This window comes from Silurus aristotelis (assembly GCF_946808225.1).
Source record: "Silurus aristotelis genome assembly, chromosome: 11".
Lineage (NCBI taxonomy): Eukaryota > Metazoa > Chordata > Actinopteri > Siluriformes > Siluridae > Silurus > Silurus aristotelis.
The window spans coordinates 6,747,427-6,764,482 of record NC_139584.1 but is presented as its reverse complement, the minus strand read 5'-3'; the positions used below and the strand labels follow the sequence as shown (position 1 = coordinate 6,764,482).

The window sequence follows — 17,056 nt, the reverse complement described above, 5'->3', positions numbered from 1 at the left end:
TGAAATATTGAGTCTGAAATCATTTTTACTTCACACACATATTCAGGAATAAACAGCACAGCATGATGGATTCACACGTGCAATGGAAACATACATGATAGTGTTTTAGAATGAATTTCCAACAAACCAGAAAAGGCAGATTTTCTACAGAAAATGCTGACATGAGTGAAAATATCTAGTTACAGTATAAGTTTTATCTATCTAGAATAGCAACAAAAAAAAATGTAATGCAGCTCACTGGTGAGAAAAAAGGCCCGCGGACGACTACTGTGGTCCTTGTGGGCGACCGGATTGGTGACCCCTGCTCTATATGGACAAAAGTATTGGGGCACCTGGATTTTTCAGCCAATAGAAACAATATATATTCAATATTTAATTTAATCATACCAAATTATGATAGATCAGGTTATGCTAAGCTTCTCATCCTAAACTGAGATGCAGTAAAGAGAGAAAGAGACGTATCATGTGCTCACAATCTGTGATACTTTGCATAGTGTTGCTACAGTAGTACAGAAGTGAAAGCATACAGTTGGCAAAATAAATCCAAGGTTGATTCAGGTCATATTGTTTGTTATACACTATATAAACAAAAGTTTGTGGACACCTGACCATAATATCCCATTTCATATTTAGTCCTCAACAGCCACATGGGCTCCGGTCAAATCAGGTATTGATGTAGGTTGAAGAAGCCTGGGGGTGCAGTCAACGTTCCAAATCATCCCAAAGGTGTTCAATAGGGTTGAGGTCAGTGCTCTATAGCAGGCCAGAGAAGATTTTCCACTCCAATCCATCTAAACCAGATCTTCATGGAGCTGGCTTGTGCACAGAAGCATCGTCATGCTGGAACAGGTTTGGGTCTCCTAGTTCAAATGAAGAAAAATGGAATCCTATATAATTGTGTGCCTCCAACTTTATGGAAACATTTTAAGGAAGAAGCACATTTGGCTGAAAAAGTCAGGTGTCCCATCTTTTGTTTATATAGTGTGATTAATTGTGTTTGGAAACATTCACACTGATTAATATCCCACAGGAATACATTTGGGTACAGTGCACATAGACGAATATACAAAATCTATCACACTCACCGTGAAACTACTTCTCCTTATATAAGATATGCGTATATCTTCCAATCCTTCGTGATAAAAATCCAAGCGACATTGAATGATCGCGATTCTGCCGAAACAGAAAGCCGTACTCTGCTTAATAGTGTAAAATACTGAAAATAGCTGAGTATGCAGAATGCTACTTGATTGATTCAGGATTTATAAAAAGCGTAAGCAAACAATAACAGCATATAGAGCAGGCGCACACGCAGAATACTGAGCTGGGAATGAAACTCAAGGACTTTCAGTGGATATGAAAAGTTTACACAGCCCTGTTACAATGGCATGTTTTTTTTTATTTTTTCCGGTAAATAATGAAACCGAGAAAAATCATAAATGGAAGTCAGAACTTTTTTTCCACAAAGTGAAACACAATCTGTAGCTTTTTTTAAATGGAAAAATACACCGGTACTTCGTTAAAGCTTCTTTTATTACACCACTCTGTCTCTTGGGGGAAGAGTCTTTGCTGACTTGGTTATAATTTTCCCTATTTTCTAATGCAACAACATTCTAGATCCAACAAATTGTAAGGCTGTTCTGTTGTGCGCAGGAAGTGGTACCAGCAGGAGGTGGAAGCTCAGTGGAAACTGTTAAACTTCTGATCGGAAGGTTGAGAGTTCAAATCCCAACATCACCGAGCAACCATTGTTGGGCCCTTGGGATAATTGTAAATTGCTCTGGATGAGGGCATCTGCCAAATACCATAAATGTAAAATACACAACCCACTTTAGGTCACGCCAAGCAATTCAAATTGGATTAGGGTCTGGGCTTTGCCTGAGCTGTTTAAAAACATTGATCATCTTTCCGATTAGCCGCTCTTGTGTTGATTTGGATGTACGTTTTGAGTTCATTATTGGGCTAAAATGTAAACGCTCCTTTCTATCTACAGCTGAATGCCAACTGAAGATTGTGCAGAAAACCAACTGGTACTTGTGACTACACACCTTTTCCCTCCAGCATCATTGAGCCCTAGTTGTAGATTCAGCCGTAGCTAATGTTTCCTTTCATTTTTGTCCTTTTAGTGAATTTTCGGTAAAAGCGTATCTGCGAATCAGTGCGGGAGTTGAAGCAGAGGTCGTTTTCTTCAGCAAATTTTTCTGGTACTTTCGAAAGAATTTAAAGCATTACATCAACTTTCACCACAGGAATTACTTAGTCGATGTGCTTTAAAGATTTTGGATACTTTTGCAACCTCGGCTGCAGAGTAGTGAACAGGACACAAGTTTAAACACACAGCAACCAGTGGGAAAAAACATGCAGATGCAGTCCGAACCCTAATCCCTTCAGACAGTACTGCTATCAGCTCATAACACTAACCTGCCCAGTGAAAACTAGCAGGTACCTGCAGCCGAGGAACAACCTCTCCCTAACTCTTTCAAAATCAATCCCAGCAGTTTTTTAGGCCACACTGCCGTTTCTGAGGCTGCCCACCTCCACCCAGGCTATCAAGCGCTAGAGACAAGCCCTGTTATTATTTCATCACACCAACAAAAACAGGCAGCTGAAATCACTTTGCAAAACGACTCAGCAGTAGACGTGTCAGCGGCAGCCCTTTACCTCTTATTACTGCATCAGACTGACACACACGCTTCTCTTCATAAGAGAAATAGATCTGGAATAAAAACAGGAGGTGGGAGGGAAAAAAGTAAGCAAGCATGAAAGAGCCAAGAAGGAAAAATAAACATGTTAGTTTGAGTGGAATAAACAGTTTGGGCTTTGGGGCAAGTTAGAAATATTTTCTGAAAAATACTGAACAAATTCTCTCTCTCTTTCTCTCTCTCTCTCTCTCTCTCTCTCTCTCTCTCTCTCTCTCTCTCTCTCTCCCTCTCTCTCTATCTCTCTCTCCTTCCTTCCTTCCTTCCTTCCTTCCTTCCTTCCTTAAAAATAAACCCTATATATAAAAGTATGTATGTATGTGTATATATAATTGTATTATTATTATTTTTTATATATTTTCATGCTTTTACACACACACACACACACACACACACACACACACACACACACACACACACACACACAAACAAACACACACACACACACACACACACACACACACACACACACACACACACACACACACACACAGGCAGCAAACACTTCACAGCTCTTCCTCAATGAACCAATCAAGGTTAAAGAAATCACTGCCGCATTTTGGAAATTCACATTCAGTAGAATTCAAAAGCACATCTACAGCTTTAAAAAGCTTCATTCTTCCGACACGACCCATTTCCAAGTCACAACACTGAAAGGTTCGGTACAGTAAGTTTATACCAATAAGTTCTAAGGGAGTGTTTTTAGGAATATGCCGAATTATTCTTTCTATGTTGTACATAGAGTTAAAATAACAGGTGCTATATAAGTTTTAGCAAACACTGCTGTCATGATTAGGTTTCCATTATTGTACTAGTATTGGATTCATATGCATTTTGCATGTTCTTTTTCAAAAACAGCAGCCTAAGGCTCATTTTCCTGAATCGCTCTTTTTTTGCTCTTCGGAAAATATACTGCATTCAGACACCAACAAATCTCACACCCATCTACTCTGTTTTATGAACTTTATTGGATTATTAAAGTACCATAGTAAAATCTTAATGAAATATTAGTTCATTTTTATATAAGTTTGCAACAGTTTATTATATCAGTAAATTCAATTCTAATTCGACACCAGCACTGTTCTAACAACAAGCGTGTGCCAAGCAGACACCAAAATCTGATCAACACCACATATCCATAACCGCCAGGCAGCTGCCACACCACCATATATATCATGACCTCAATTTCATGTCATATTAATTTCCTGAAATCATAGCTAAGCGTTTTTTTTTCTGCGCTAAGATGCCATACTGCCGTTACTATAATAAATACCAGAGCCGTATTTACTGTTCGGGCGAATATATATTCAACAGCAGTCACAAAACTCTGAACTAGATTTCATGAATGTGTTGATTATTTCATTTCTATTACAATTTTTTTTCCAGTCTCAGTCTTTATCCATTAGACCTCAGTAATTAGTGTTGTTGAGCCACATTAGCATACAATGTATTACCATTCAGTGAAACTATAACTGCCAGGCAGTCTTATTGCTATTTTTATATAAATAATAAGAACATCCTACAATTAGGTAATTAGGTCTAATCAGCAGTCGTTGCTTTCTCGGTAGTTCATTGCCTTTGCCAGAACATTATGCACACAAGCCTAAAATGGGAGGGAGCTTCATGTAATGAATTCAAAGATTAAGATGAACAGCTTTTTTTAGTTCTGCCTCTTTAAGCTGCACACATGATGTGTTTCTCATGGAAACCTTGATGTCTTTGTACAAATGCATTACTGTATATGGACAAGTACCTATATGTACCGATTTTTGCTTTTTAAACTTTCTGTTACATAGTTAGTCCCCATTTGTTGTTATAATAACCTCCTTTATATTGGACAGAGGTTTCACTTTTTTGGATTTTGGAGTGTGGGTGTGAAGATTTTTGCTCCTTCAGTCACATTAGTAAAATCAGATGCGGGTGAAGGATGAGAAAGCCTGGAGTGCAGTCAGCATTCCAATTCATCCTGAAGGTGTTCAATAGGTTTGAGGTCAGATCTTTATAGAAGGTCACTCAAGATCTTCCACTCCAACCAATAGAAAGCATATCTTCATGGAGATAGCTTCTGCACCGGGGCACTACGACGCTGGAACAGGTTTGGCTGTCCTAGTCCAGTAAAGGGTAAATTTAATGCTACCGCATCCTTTACAATATACAAATCCTATATATTCTATAAAATTGTGTACCACCAAGAGCTCAGAAAGTCAGGTGTCACAATGTTGTGAAATTTTCCATGGACATGTGTATGTATGTATGTATGTATGTATGTACTGTATGTATGTATGTATGTATGTATGTACATATATATAATGCTGGTAAGATAAAAAAAAACCTTCATAACTCTGGGACTATCTATATATATTAAGGTGAAGAAAAAAAAAATCTTTGACAACACACACAATCAGGAAACACTATACAGAAACTTAAACAACAAAGAAAACAAGGATTGGACATAACAAATAAAGTCATGTAATGACTTTGAGACATTGACACAACATGGTGTAAAGCTAATCCGAACTAAACACAAAACAGGTGAGCACAGTCAGGCAACAAACCAATGACGGGACATTTCACAATATACAGATTCAGCAATCAGGTTCATATCATCCCTGAAAAAGTACATACTAGGAATCCATTAACATGTGGTGACATTGTTCTCTATGGGCCTAGAATTTGGTAGAAAAAGCCACATTTAAAAATGCCCTGAAATAGATGAAGTGACTTTGCATGAAGACAGAGTTAAGTTACGTGGCATTTTGGCAGACTGAGAGCATAAAAACACACACCCACACAAAACTCTCAGCAGCCTTGCTTCCTCGGTTATAAAGAACAACATTTCTCTTTCCTTTCTGATTATTTATTGCCCATACAATGGGCCACCGAACTGCTGTCAAAGTGTCACGGATAAATGTGCCAAACAACACCTGCTCCCTCCAGCAGCTTTCTGAGGCATGCCAGGAGCTGCATTAACACTGCCAGACTGAACCCAAGCGCAAAGTCCTGCCAAGTTGTACGAGATCCTTATGTGAGTAGAGATCGAAGGCATGTCCTGTTATTAAGATGCCTTCTATGATTAGATATCCCTAGACAGCAGGGGACAGAATTTGAAAAAAGGAAATAAACAAATAGTCATTTCCATTTTTGGAATTTTGACTATTTGTGGATTATTGTAAACCTTTGCAAAACCAAGCGGAACAACGCGACTAATGGCGATAAGAATGATATAAAGTAGGACTGTACATTCTTGCAGCCTCTTAGTGACAGTTAAGCCAGGGACATATTATACAGAGTGAATCCCACTATTGATTTCCAGTGTGCTACAATGACTCAGGACTACAGGTTGCATTTTATCACCATCTCTGCACACCTCAGCAACGTTTAGCTGTAATCAATGGAAATTCTGTGCCACCCAGATAAGGATGGGTTCCCCCTTGTGTCTGGTTCCTCTCAAGGTTTCTTCCTTATGCCATCTCAGGGAGCTTTTCTTCGCCACAGTCGCCACTGGCTCGCTCATTAGGGACAAACTTACAATTATAAAGAACAATCCTATTTATTATTTATTAACACATTACCTTTGTAAAGCTGCTTTGAGACAATATCAATTGTTAAAAGTGTACCAGTATACAAATTAAAATGAATTTAATGTAATTAATACCATGACCAACTATCAAGCTAGCATAACGATAGCACCTAGAAACTGCCTGAGGCCCGAGAACCCGCTGGAACGTGCCATGCAAAAGGCCACTATAGCCAGAACACAAAACTCAGGGCCGGAGCAAGTCTGTATTTAACTGTTCAGAAGGCGCGTTCGCCGAGTACCACTTTTATTTTCTGTCCTTTATTCAGCTGTCATGTGATGTTGCCTGAAGAAAAGATCAATAAAAGCACTATGTTAGCCGCCTCGTCGCTGCGCGTTTAAATGCCGAAAACTGAAAAGCGCTTTGCACTCAAAAAAGAAATGTAGCAGAAGAAGAAAAAAAAAACGGAGAGAACCCGTTATTACAGGGACTTTATCATACAGTTCGGTTTGGCACAAAAAATCTCTCATTTCTTACTCAAATTTATGAGAAAATGTTTACAGTTAATTTGTTTAAAAAAAGATTAGCAACGATGTGAGGGATGATGCAGCATTCATCCACAGATTTCAGCCTGAAGGGTTTACAAAGAGTTCATTTCTTTTCTTGGCTGACCAAATAAATAAATAAATAAATAAATAAATAAATAAATCATCCAGCCAATGTAGATTTAGCCTGCTGTGCCTGGGAATACCTGCAATCAGAAATGACGGTTGAGAGAGAAAGAGCGTGAGAAAGTACAAAAGCCAGAGGGGGAAAAAAAACAAACGAAAAACAGCTGCCAAACAGACCTAATTTATTCACCAGCCAGAGCAAAACATCTAAATAAAAAAGTGCTAATTGCTGATGCAGCTCAGAAGCTTGGCGACTCTGTTCCATGTTTAACCACAAATTTATGGCGACTCCAGCACATTTCTGTGGCTTGTCTCAAAGACCAGAATGCAACTCCTTAAAATGGATCATGATTTCACCGCACGCTGGAGCACCACAATTACGGTCCTCCACCAGCACAGAAGAAAGAGTTTTAATTGCAAAAAGGATGCAAGCATATATACCACTGCACTTTTGACATGCATGACAGAGTTCTTTCTTCCTCCAAAAACAGTATTCACACAGGATAAGCAGCTCACCTGAGCTTCTAGCAGTAGATTCTCACCTCGGATGTCCTGCAGGATGCCGGAAACTGGTTTAAACCCGATCAGTTCTACACAAGGGAGGATTTACAAGCAGGCCATTCAGGTAGATCTCCTTGAAAGAAGCTTAATGTCAGGCTCAGATATGCCAACAAACACAAGCAGCCTGCTTCTTCAAGCCCACAGCTGGCAGTGTCCTGCCTTAGTGTGCACCACAAAAATCCCCAAAGTGTGCCCTCGGCTCAGGGCTGCTCACGTCGGCCCTCCCTCTCGACACATAAAAGGACTGAAAGAACAGGAGAGAGAGAGGGAAAGTGGCAAATTTTTTTCCCTCCTTCATGACCAACTAGGAGACCTGGTTACAGCTTTCTTTCTGTCTCCCTTTTGTTTTGAGGACGAGCCACTTTGGCGGCCTGAATTCCTCAGGAATGTTAGCCAATCATAGTGCTGGCCCTGTGGAGTGTGGTGAACAGAGGCCCAGCCTGCTCTCCCACTCTTTAATCAGCCAACAATGTGGAAGAACCTCCACAACCACACACACCACTACAGCCACACTGCCCAAACAGCCACAGCTTTCATTCAGCATGCGGACCGGAGACTCAAAAACATCTTTCTCTCTGAACCTTATGCCCACAGAGCACTTTTAATAATACTTACATTCATAGTAGAAATCGGAGTGTCCTCAATTTAGCTCCTGTTATCACTAAACCCAGCAGAACATAAGGCACTATGAATGTTAATTACTAAAGAGTTAATATTTCATATGATATGTTGGTTATTAAGTAGTTATTCGTCAGTTACCAAGAAGTCGCTATTTCGGTTACTAGGGAGTCACTATGTCAGCTACTATGGAGTCACTATGTCAGTTACTTGGGGGTCACTATGTCAGTTACTGAGGTTTCACTGTGTTGTTTACTAGGAAGCATCTGAATTAATTACTAGGAAGTTGCTATGTCGGTTACTAGGGAGTCGTTTAGGTCCGTTACTAAGGGGGTTGCAGTGTCAAAGAGAGAGAGAGAGAGAGAGAGAGAGAGAGAGAGAAAGAGAGAGAGAGAGAGAGAGAGAGAGAGAGAGAGAGAAACTCTATTTACAGCCATTTTTACACACTTGCAAAACACACTTTGTGCTGTTTATTCAAATGTAGAAGTTGTTTTTGAATCTGGCTTTAAATACAGGAAACCGATCTTTGGTCCACTTGGTCTGGGATTCTCTCCAAGTGAAATCTGTTGCAGAATAAATCATGCATTAATATGATCTGTTACAGGGGCTAAGTGTTGAATAATGGGATTGTTTGAGCTTGTCATTCAACTTCCTGTTTCGAGATTTACACGCTCCTTAAACTGAAAGAGTGAGTAATCGGTCGCTATTTAATTATACACTTTTCAAGTATCACAAGGAGCTGAGGAACCTAAGGTGGCCTTTTTTCAGCAAAACATCAACTAGATTACATATACTACATGATATAAACATGGTATATTGTGTATACCATATTGTTTTGCTTTATGTCCTGCCTGAATTACAGCAAATAGCTTCCAATAATTGTCCGCTATTATTTCTACAACGAAAACCAGCAGTGATGATGCTCTCCACCCAGACCTGCAATGGAGTTTGGGTATGAACTTCAGCTCCTCCATTCTCATTTCAACAAGCTGCTGCTATAGCATTTTAACGGGTTAGCGTCTTCTTCAGTGCTGCTTTAAGGAACCTGAACCGTTACATCATGCGTAGCATCTTTCTGTCACAATAGCTCATGTCATCTATAATTCAAAACCAGGCACCACCAGTGACGTGTAGCGTGTTTTTAGGAAGCATTAACGGGTGACACCTGTTTCACATTAACCAGAATGAAAACCATCCATCAGTCTTAACGAAGCACATAAACGCACAACAGTCAAAACAAAGTTTCCACAGTGCTAAAAGCCTCGAGCACAGAACATCCTAGCAACAGTTAGGAAGCTTCAGTGACTCACGGTTAGGAAGGAGGAGCTTAGCAGAACAACAGATCGCAGACGTGCATTCTAGGTCAACCATTAAAAAAAAACAATTACATTACAGTGCTGCTCAGATATTTAAACTGTTCAGACTGTTATAATACAATAGTACAGTAGATCAAGCTGTTGAGGAAAATACGCTTGTTCTAATAAAGGGATCATTTCTATATTTAACTACACAGGATTTCCTGTGGCAAATAAAATGACTGCAAAATGAGTACAAATTTATTGAGATAAATCGAGATATTTGTTTAAAATTAAAATTGCAGTTTATCAGTAACATGATAACAGCGATAAAGATCAACAACACTATTTGGACAAAAGTTTGTGGACACCTAAAGATGAGTATGTGCTTTTTGAACATCCAATACCACATTAAGTCCACATTTGCTTTTGGAAAAACCTCTTCTGAAAAGCTGTCCCACTAGATTATGGAGAGGTGTGCTTATGGGTAGTATGATGTCATTCAGCCACAAGGGTGTTAGTAAAGTCACTGATGTAGGTGAGGTATGAAGGTCTGAGGTGCAGTCAGCCTTTCAATTTATTCCAAAGGTTTTTAAATCAGGTTGATTAACAAATGTAAACCATATCTTTATGCACAGGTGTATGGTCAGCTGAAACAGGTTTGAGTTTCCTAGTTTAGGTGAAGGGAGAATGTAATTGTAGCACATCCAAAGACATTTTACAATTATATGCCTTCAACTTTGTGGTAACAATATGGAGATAAATCACAGGACAGGTGATACCTAATACTTTTTGTCCATATACCTGTTAATAAATAAGAAGTCTGACATGTGTTTTAATATATTACAATGATCATCACTGGAAGAAATTTGGTCTAAGAAGAAAACCCTAATTCTGCTTCATGTTAGGTTCCATCCCACACACACACACACTTTGCTTCTTACCTGAACGCTGTTGAGATTGCATACATTTTTACAGAATAAAAGCCACGATGCGTTCCTTCTCGAAAGGTTACCTACGCTTTAAGGGCGTGGAAAGAGTAGCGCAAAAGTCAGCACTTTTTCTCCTAACGCTCTTTCGCTTCTCGAGGTCACGAAGACGTTGATGAAGCGATCACACGCTCAGCCGGCCGTGAAACATGACCGGCTGTACTGCGCACTAGCCTAAACATCCGAGTCCTCCACAACAGGGAGAGGACAGAGATCTGGAGATTTGGACAGCTGCTGCGTTTCACACAAAGATACTCGTGTGCAGCGTATGAGGTCAGCACAGCGGCAGCACTCTGACACACAGCTGGAACCAAAGCCCCCGGGAAAAAAGAATTCCAGTCTTAAATGTCACAGGGCTGAGAGAGACAACGCATCACTGACCTTCAACCCCGATGTGCTGTTTATGTCTCCACGGCCTGTTGACCCACACACTATATCGAGACTTGATATCAAATAGAAATACATACACATTTGTATTAATATTGTACAATTTTTGTACAGTATCAAGATCGGAAAGATCGGAAAGATCGGAAAGAAGAGCTCTCACAATAGGAATTGGATTATCTTTTAGAGAACTGGAGAAAGAATGAAAAACATTTGTATGTGTTTAAGGCCACCATTATAAAATGAATGCGGCATGAATTCCACATCACACAGCAGTTCCATTCTCAGAAAATGCTGTATCGGCTTGCTCTTTGTCTATGCTTAGTGGTTAAGGCATTGGATTTTTTGCTTTGAAGGTCAAGAGTTTAAATCCCAGCCACACCATGTTGCCAATCCTGGGCCCCTGAGCAAGGCCCTTAACCCCATAGCTGCTCAGTTGTATGAATGAGATAAATGTACAGTGGGGGAAAGGTTATTTGATCCCTTGCTGATTTGGTGAGTCTAGAACAGTCTAGAATTTTAACAGAGAGAAACACAGAATATTTTTTTGAAAATCCATAAAAAAAAAACATTTGATAAATAAGTATTTGATCCCATACCAACCAGCAAGAATTCTGACTCCCACAGACCCAAATTAGTCCAGTGCCTTTAGAAAAGAACTCCATTAACTCATTATGTGAATATCAGACAACTGTCACAGAATCAACCTCTTCCATTCAAACCTCTCCCCCACCATGGACCAGACCAAAGAGCTGTCAACAGAAGTCAGGGACAAGATTGTAGACCTGCACAAGGCTGGAATGGGCTACAAAAACCTGAGATTGTTGTCTTGGCCGTACGATTTTTTTCATAGTCATGCTGGAAGACCATCCACAACCCATAGGTTCTGGGCTGATCTCTCACCCTTCTCCGAATCATCCTTACCCCATAAGGGTGAGATTGAACATGGAGCTCCAGCGCGAGGACGATTGACTTATCTTGTACTTCTTCCATTCCAGAATTATTGCAGCAACAGTGTCTCTTTCTCACTAAGATTCTCGCTGATGGTCTTGTAGCCCATGCCGGCCTTATGCATGTCTACAATCTTGTCCCTGATGTCCTTTGACAGCTTTTTGGTCTTGCCCATGGTGGTCTTGCCCATGGTGGTGGTGGTCTTGCCCATGGTGGTGGAGAGGTTTGAATGGAAAAGAGTGATTCTGTGACGAGTGTCTTTTATACACATAACGAGTTGATTTTAGGAGAACTTTCTTAAAAGACACAGTAATAATTTGGGTCTGTGGGAGTCAGAATTCTTGCTGGTTGGTAGGAGATCAAATACTTATTTCACTCGATCAAATACAAATTAATTTATATATAATAGTGAATATTTTTTTTCTGTATTTTTTTTATATTCTTTCTCTCATGAAAATTCTAGACTGTTCACTTCTTCGTTAGGGGGTAAACTCACAAAAGCAGCAGGGAATCAAATAATTCTATCCCCCACTGTAAAGTCACTCTGGATAAATGCGGTAAATGTAAATGTGCTTTCGTTTGTTGTGCCATTTATCTTCATTTTTCCTCCGGTATCCATTCCTGTCCTGATATATCAACCGTCTGTTCGAATGACTTCGGAATGCAATTTGTTTTCCATGTAGCTCCCATTACTGAACATTACACCTCAACAATGATGGAACTGTAATAAATGGATTTTCGGTGCTACCCAGATGACAATGGGTTCCCTTTTGAGTCTGGTTCCTTTCAAGGTTTTTTATTCATGCCATCTCAGGTAGTTTTTCGTTGCTATTGTCACCACTGGCTTACTCATTAAAGATAAACTTCTAAGAAACAAACTTATAGGCACTAAACTCATACATTCCATATAACTTTATAACCTCTTTATTTCTGTAAAGCTGCTTTGGGACAGTTTCCATTGATAAAAGCAGTACACAAATCAAACTGAATTGAGTTTGAATTGTCCTGTCTTTGGTATTTTGCCCAAATGTGTGCACCTGCTCTGTATTAAACCAACCACTCTATATTAATCAACATCGCACACATTTTCACTCTTTCGATAATGCAAAGCGTACATACTTATTAAATTGTTTTACATTTCAAAGTGAACTTTTGTGTAAACTTTTGCACAATCATTTTATATCCGAATGAAACCAGCTTCAGAAGCCGTCCTTGCTACGGATCATGACGGAAGCCACGACAGTGGCTTTCAAAGATAAAGCAGTACTCCGGAGCTAATGCACACAGGAAACGTGGCCGTGCAATCATCACGTGAGCGTCTGAGCAAAGATCGTTTATCTGCTGGATGAAGAGCAGACTGTCGCGTTCGAGGAATCGATAATGTTACATAATGACTTTTTGAAAGGGAGCACGAGTCAAAAGTGCACAATAAAGTGCACAGTAATGACATCAGGGATGATCTGTGAAATAATGCTCACACACACAGACACACACACACACACACACACACACACACACACACAAACACACAATAAGGTTAGTATATGGAAGCAAACACATGCTTGGCGCTAAGCGTTTCCTACAAGCATACTTTTGAATCCTGATAAAGAAAATCCAGTACTGATCTAAATTCTCAAATCTGATTGGTCAGAAGGTATTGATTCATTTTCAAGCTTTTCTACTTCAACCATTTTTATAATAACAAATCGTTTATAGAAACAAAACAGGAACGAATCGAAAACATTTCCAAATGTTTGATATGAGTAGAGTGTTATTTAAGTAAGCATTTGTTGGAAGGAGTCTCCAGTGTCAGTGCTTTGTAATAGTTTAATAGTATTTATGTGGTGGTGTTTTCTTTTTGTCTTATTAACTTTGAGACCGTTTTTAGCTTTTGGAATCAAAGTAATAAAGTGTGTGTTGACTGTACCTCTAAATGAATAAAAAGTGCAAATCTTTTTTTTTTTTTTTTTTAATTGGCGTCATTAAAATACTGCTGTGGTATAAATAAATAATTCACATTTCATTCCCGACATTAACCAGTTCTTACAGCTTTATAAGTACTTTTGTTACCCAGCTGATGAAGGACTTTTGTCCAACACTGTCCACCACTTCTCAGCAATTTGAGCAACAGGGTTTAAATATATCCATCCATGATTTATAAGGTTTTTAGTAGACTATAAGGACATAATGTGATTTTCGGAACGCGTCCAAATCTCTCAGATGAAGGTTGTATATCTGTTTACTTGATATACAGAGGGTACTGAGCGAGTGCCAAGTAATAACTACAGAGGAAGGAAGTTCAAATGTTATTGAAACCATCCCATTCTTCACTTATTTCTCGCTTACTCGAACTTGCTTTTATTCAAATCCTCTATGAAATCAGCAGAAGAACGTTCTTTCCTATTTATCTACAAGAAATTGTTTTTATTTTCTACTGCTGTGTAGTATTTATTATTATTTGTTACCTGTGTACACAACATCTGTATGTTCAATTCTACTTATAATTGTACCATAAATCAGAAAAAAACTTCTTTTTAGACACATTACATACACTTTGTACACAAAAGGATTTGGATTCCTGACTTTTTCACAGCCATATGTGGTTCTTCCTCAAACTGTTACCACAAAGTTGAAGGCACTCAATTGTTTAATAGGTCTTTGGATAGTGTAGCTTTAAAAAATTTCCTCATTTGAACTAGGAGACTCAAACCTGTTCAAGCATAACAATGCTCCTGTGCACAAAACCACCTTTACGAATATATAGATTACATGAGTTGGAGTGGAGGATCTTGAGTGGCCTGGTAAAGAACTCTAATCTCAACCTTTACTGAAGACATTCAGGATGAATGTTAACGCTGACTGCACCCCAGGCCTCCTCATGCTACATCAGTACCTGACTTTAACACTCTTGTAGCTAAATGAGCACAAATCTCCACAATCTTACAGCCACATGGCCACAAACCTGTCTATATAGTGTAGTTTTAGTCCAATACTTTAAAAGTACTTTACTTTACTTAAACTAAATAACTGTATAGCATATGATTTCCTGGTTTTGTATTTTTTTTCACCATCTAACCAAAGTCAATGGGTTTAAAATAACATGTTTGAGTGTAAGAACAAGACTTGCCACTTTGCTGCTGTAAAATACTGAATATTTTGTTATTATTTTAAAACATCTTGACAGAGTTCCTTCTAAATAGAACTCTGCACAAGACACTATTAAAAAAATACTCCTAAATTGAAACCATACCTCTTTCTACACATTCCCTACCTGACCGAGTCATTGTTATAAAATGGTCATAATAGACGTAATTACGTTTAAGTGCCCAGACTCAGGCTCTCTTAAAAATCCAAGCTTTCACTATGAATAGAGCAGTTTCCCAGCCATCCAATTCTGTTGAAAAATGCCACTCCACTCCACAAACATTACAACGATTCATGCTGATTTGTTACCACATCTGTAGAGGACAACCAATGAGACACAGTGTTGCTGGATTTCCTTATAAAAACGCAGTCTGGTCGAGTCTCAAAGTTCCTTGCTCATGTCATCTCAGAGAGTGTTTCCTTGTCACAGTCACCACTGAAACCCCCATTATGTACAAATTTAAAGGAAATATTTAAAAAAATATATTGGAAATTTACTCAATTCTGTAAAGCTGCTTTGGGACAATGGCCATTGTTAAAATTGCTATACAAGTAAAATTGTATTTATATTGAATTAAGAGCTAAATGAGAAGCGGGACAGAGGAAATAAGCAAAGTGTAGGTTGATGTTACACTACCACTATGCTCATCTCCATGCCATCAGGATTACAGACTCTCCTGAAGCTCCCGTCTGGGATTATAATCTCCACAAGATTCGGCACAAACAGCTTTCAACACCTCATTGCCAAATTCTTAAACTCCAAGAAAAGTACTTGTGCAGTGCTGCACTTCCTTGGATTGGTTCAGTGAGAAGTTGAGCCACAGGAGGATTTCTGGAAATGCCACACATCTCTGGAACACATCCATTTAATAATTTAATCAAACATTTAAGAGTTGAAAGGCAAGATCGTCTGGGTCTGTTTAAACTCCACCAGCCATTTAATTGAAACCATTAATGTTTTTAAGGCTGGTCTGTGACACAAAATGGAATATGTTTAAAAAAAAATTATAATAATAATAATAATAATTATATATATATATATATATATATATATATATATATATATATATATATATATATATATATATATATATATATATATATATATAAATAATATTATCATTATTATTAAATAAACAAGAATATAAATTAAAGTAGAAAAAATCATCATAAATTAAATAAATAAAATCTAATAAAAAAGTAATGAAATAATAAAAAAGTATACAGATGTCAGTTTTAGTTCACATTTAGTCCTTAATCTTAATAATTTCAATGTTACTATCTATTAATATATCAATTAATATGCAATTTTAAATATAATACCCCACCACTATCTGGCTAATTAAGGCTTAATTAACTAGCTTCTGTTTGGTGACAATTAATCATAATGTTACACCACAGTGCTGCTCTATACTTCATTCTGATTGTCAGAATGTGTATAATAATCAAACATAACAGCAGTTCTGATATTAGTGTGTTTATATTCAAATATCATTGTTTCTGTTGTAACAGCTCACTCACAGAGAAGTGTATTTTGGATGTTTGGGACTAAACGATTGTTAATATGATAAAGTTTCCTATGGCAATTCTATGGTTTATGAAAGGAGTCTCCAGTGCTAGTCAAGTAAGATAAATCAGTAAAGTGTCCAAACCAGAAACCATATACAAACTAGGAAACTTTACTATTAAATTTAGATATAAATGAAAAATAAATAAATAAATAAAATAAGAAAATTTGAGTTGTGAAATTTATAGCTCGTTTACATTTACATTTATGCCATTTTGGCAGATGCCCTTACCCAGAGCGACTTACACTGTTCCAATTCATACAACTGACCAACTATGTTGTTAAGGGCCTTGCTCAGGGGCCCCTGGTGTGGCTGTGATTTGAACTCATGACTTTCAGATTTAAGTCCAATTAATTACCCATGAAGATACCACTTCCTACAGTCACTGTGAACTAGGAACCAACTTGATTTTACACCTTTGACACTATCAACACTAAACCTAATCATAAACAGACAAAAAGAAAGAAAAAAGAGCTGTTAGTAAACAATTGCAATAGTAAATGCTATGGTATAATGGGAAAATAAACACACACAAAAAAACCACTCAAGATCTTCGACTCAAACCCATGTAAAGCATTAAGCTGGCTCTGTGCACTCCTAGTTTGAGTCTCCTAGTTTGGGTCTTCTAGTTCATGTTAATGGAAAATCTATTGCTACT

At 38.2% G+C, this 17,056-nt stretch overlaps 1 protein-coding gene across 5 annotated transcripts in view; it reads right to left on the bottom strand.

Annotated features, from left to right (window-relative positions):
• Positions 1 to 17,056, bottom strand: part of dab2ipa (DAB2 interacting protein a) — a 112,822-nt gene that overhangs the window by 88,803 nt on the left and 6,963 nt on the right. The window contains exon 1 of one of the 5 annotated variants that reach the window (XM_083555206.1): positions 10,382 to 10,568. The exons of 2 other annotated variants lie outside the window; for them this stretch is intronic. The gene's annotated coding sequence lies outside the window, so the exon portion shown is untranslated. Of the gene's footprint in view, positions 1 to 7,404; positions 7,765 to 10,381; positions 10,569 to 17,056 lie in introns of those variants that run through there. 2 more of the 5 variants (XM_083555207.1, XM_083555205.1) reach the window with 2 other exon arrangements.